The sequence below is a fragment of the Aplysia californica genome, unplaced genomic scaffold, assembly GCF_000002075.1.
Source record: "Aplysia californica isolate F4 #8 unplaced genomic scaffold, AplCal3.0 scaffold00547, whole genome shotgun sequence".
NCBI lineage: Eukaryota > Metazoa > Mollusca > Gastropoda > Aplysiida > Aplysiidae > Aplysia > Aplysia californica.
In genome coordinates this window covers 129,714-133,189 of record NW_004797817.1, presented here as the reverse complement: position 1 = coordinate 133,189, position 3,476 = coordinate 129,714, and positions in this window count along the sequence as shown.

Sequence of the window (3,476 nt, the reverse complement as noted above, 5' to 3'; positions counted from 1 at the left end):
TCTCAAGAAATTTGTTATTTCCTTGGGCTGTTGAGTTTGTTCGATTGTCAATATGTGAATATGTATGTTCCTGTGAGTGAACTTTTTGGAGGGAAGTGATCAGGCATTTTAGAACCTGTTTTATGATGTGGGGAAAATTTTGAAACATTTGTTTGCCTGCTTTTTGTCTGTATATTGAGTGTGATTGCATCACGTGTGGGCTTGTGGGGCGTCCTGGCTGTCCCTGGTGGATAGTTTAGCTCTCACAGTTCCAACATTCCTGTCTGTTGTGAGCCGGCCGTGGAGTGGTGTGTCCAGGGCAAGCAATATCTCCAGTCGTTCTTGTGTGTCGTGCCATGTCAGTTTGCTGACACCTCGTGTCAGTGTTGTGTCAAATTGTGTGATGTCTTGTATCGGCGATGTGTCAAATTGTGATGTCTTGTGTCTGTGTGGTCTTAATATTGTGTTATTATGTCATGTCTTGTAATACTGTGAGGGTCAAATTGTAATGTCTTGTCAATTTGTTATATGTCAAATTGTCATGTCTCGTGTTTTGTCAAATTGTGATGTGTCAGTTGTACAGACTGACCCAGGAGTGCCTTCATTGAACAGTTGAGATTTCACAGCGTGGATTTGTAAGATCACATTTTAAATATATTGTAATCGTATAAATAAATATAATATACATATAAGTGACATGTATTATGCTTTAGACATAGCGTTTTGAAACAAAAAAATATTTTCTTAGCCTGCGTGTGGGCTTTATATATATATATAAATATATATATGTTTTTCCTAATTTGTATACGAGGCTTTGGACTACTGACACTTGGGTGATATACGTGGAGTGGGGAGTGGTTGTTTATTGCAGAGTGAAACATTTTGGTTAGGCTACGCATCTATTGGGCTTATTTGTAACACAAAACTGATTTGCTCATGCCCCAACATTTTGTGGGAAAAGTTTTGACGCCCTCATATTGTGCTGACTTTTATGCTGCTCGATATTGCTTTCTCCAGCTTATCCGTCAATGTAGCAAATCGTATTGCTCAAATATTGTGCAGGGCCAGCTGAGCATGCTGTTGGTCGTCTGGTTTTTGTCATGCTCATCATGTTTACGGGAGTCATGTTTTGCAGAGGGGTAATCTAATACTACATTTTTCTTGGTGAGGGGGGTGGAGTTTATTATTTTTTTTCCCAGTCTTTTTTTTCCTATTTGGATGAAGTATCAATAGCTCTAGTAGTGTCTTCTGTTTGCCAACAGATCCCACTGACAATTCAGACTTGAGTCATTGTGGTGACATCTGTGTGGCTAGTGTGAGGTGGGGTGAGTATTTTCCTTTCCCATCCTGGATGTCTCTGCTTGAAACATTAGGGCTCGGGAAGTCAAGGCAACTTGCAAGAGTGAAAACTATAACTATAAATAACGTAAGATTGTTCAGAAGAAAGTTACAGTTTTGTTCTAGTTTGTCTTGTGTGAAATTAGTCTTTATTTTGACTTGATAATTCATTCCTTTCTGAAATGTGCATTATGTGAATGTCTTCACGCGCTTACATCAAAAACTGCTACGTGCACTCTGAATATGGTAGAGACTCAGCTTTGCTAGTATTGGCTGGGGCATAGTTTAAAAAAATTGTTTTTCAGCATTTGTATCTTGTTGTTTTCTATGAGCACAGCAAAGACTTGGCATGTTGAACTTGAAAAAGTCTGGCTGCTTCATTGTTTTCTGTCACAAAAATTCTTCTTTCTTTATTTTTGTGAGACTTTAATAATGTACTAATCCATGTGAACAGTTGAAACCATTTCTAATTGGTCATGTCTTTTTCCACCCCCCCAACAGACATCGATAAAAATATCTGTTTCTCTAATGAAGTTTCCACGATACAAAGGACCTGTTTGTGAACCTTGATGTACATAGTATGCCTTTTTCCTAATCTGTATATGTGTGGTTTTTGAGAATCTGGCAAATCTTTCATCTGTGATAGATTTTTGTCCCAATATGCTCACTCGGATCTTGTGATGCTAAAGGTTAAGAAGTTGGTTAGATAAGAGGTTTCACAGAGGCTGTTGTGTGTGGTTCTTTAGCACTTAACAGGTTTGAAAATGGATCTACAAAAGCACAGGGCTAACCATTTTATTTTTGCAATTTATTTTCATATTGTTTTGCTTCAGTTCACTTTGACTTGCTAAACTAGTACATGTATTCACTCAATAGGGCCCGAGCAGTTGCTTTAGGCTTGGCTCTTTTTCAAATATGCTGTTGGTATAACTTAGGCTGCAGACACTTTTAGGTAAGGTTGGCGACTGTTGGAAGGTTGTATTCTCTCTGTAAACTACCGTTATGGCTCTTCTGTTATAATGTGTTGCGCACGCTTTCCCCAACTGGCGTGTGGCATCTGTAGTTTAGCGCTTCAGTGCTTGAAGAGTGTTTACCTCTCAGCTCCTGTTAGCCCTGACAGCCAGGGTCGAAGCCTTCCTGCTAAATGATGTAACTTGTTGTGTCAATGGGGATGTAAAAAACACCTACTTAAAAAAAAAAAGAGAATGAAAACAACTTTCCCTTGGAGTTGAACCTAAGTTCATGCATGCTCCCTGCATTGTCCATGCCCGTAATGTTCAGGGCTTGACTTCGAATCACAAGTTTGATTCGGCTTGTGCGTCTCCAATAGCATGTAGTATGTAGCTATGCGTGTGATGGTTAAACTTTGTAACCTGATTTCGGAATCGCTCATTTCGGATTTGAACCAGGGTGGCCGGCAGACAGTGTTTCCAACAGGGTGCCATCTGTACTCATGGTACGATCATATTTTTAAAAGTAGGGACATAGGCTTGTTTTTAACTGTCCCCGCGGTTTTATGCAACAAAAATAAATTCTGAAATTAAGCAAACTGTGCCCAAAAATGTGAAATTATGCGATTCTGTTAATTTTAACAAAGAATGATTAAGGAAAATAGTCAGAAATTATGCAAAAAATGATAACAAAAAAAGCATAAAACCTCGGAGACAGTTTTTAAGAATAAAAGTAGTGGAGTAGTCGTTTGCATGACATGGATGTTTGCGTCTGGTAGACTGCGGTCTCTCTTTAAAACTAAGAAATGCATTGTGTTTCGATCATCGTCATCAAGTTAGAAAACAGAAAAAAATGTCCCATCCACCTGCAGAATGACTCGAGGTTTTTGACCTGACAGCGAATGCTGGTTTTGTTTTGGTTCCTGCGTTTTGTTTTTGGATTTTAAATTTCTTTTCAGTCTCTTTTTTTTTTTGCTCTCCAGACGGGTTAGATTTTTGTTTGGGTTTTGTGCCGAAAACACACGCTGGGTTGGACTGCTAGTAAAACGTTATAAATGTGTTTTCCTATGACAATGATTGGATAAATGTAGGTCAAGGCGGTTTTGTTGTCTTCGTGGAGCGGCCTCGGGCGGTAAGATTCTGAAATGTGTCAACGAGTCTGCTTGTGGCCTATTTGTTGTGAGACTCGGTGAGAGATTAGGCCGGGGG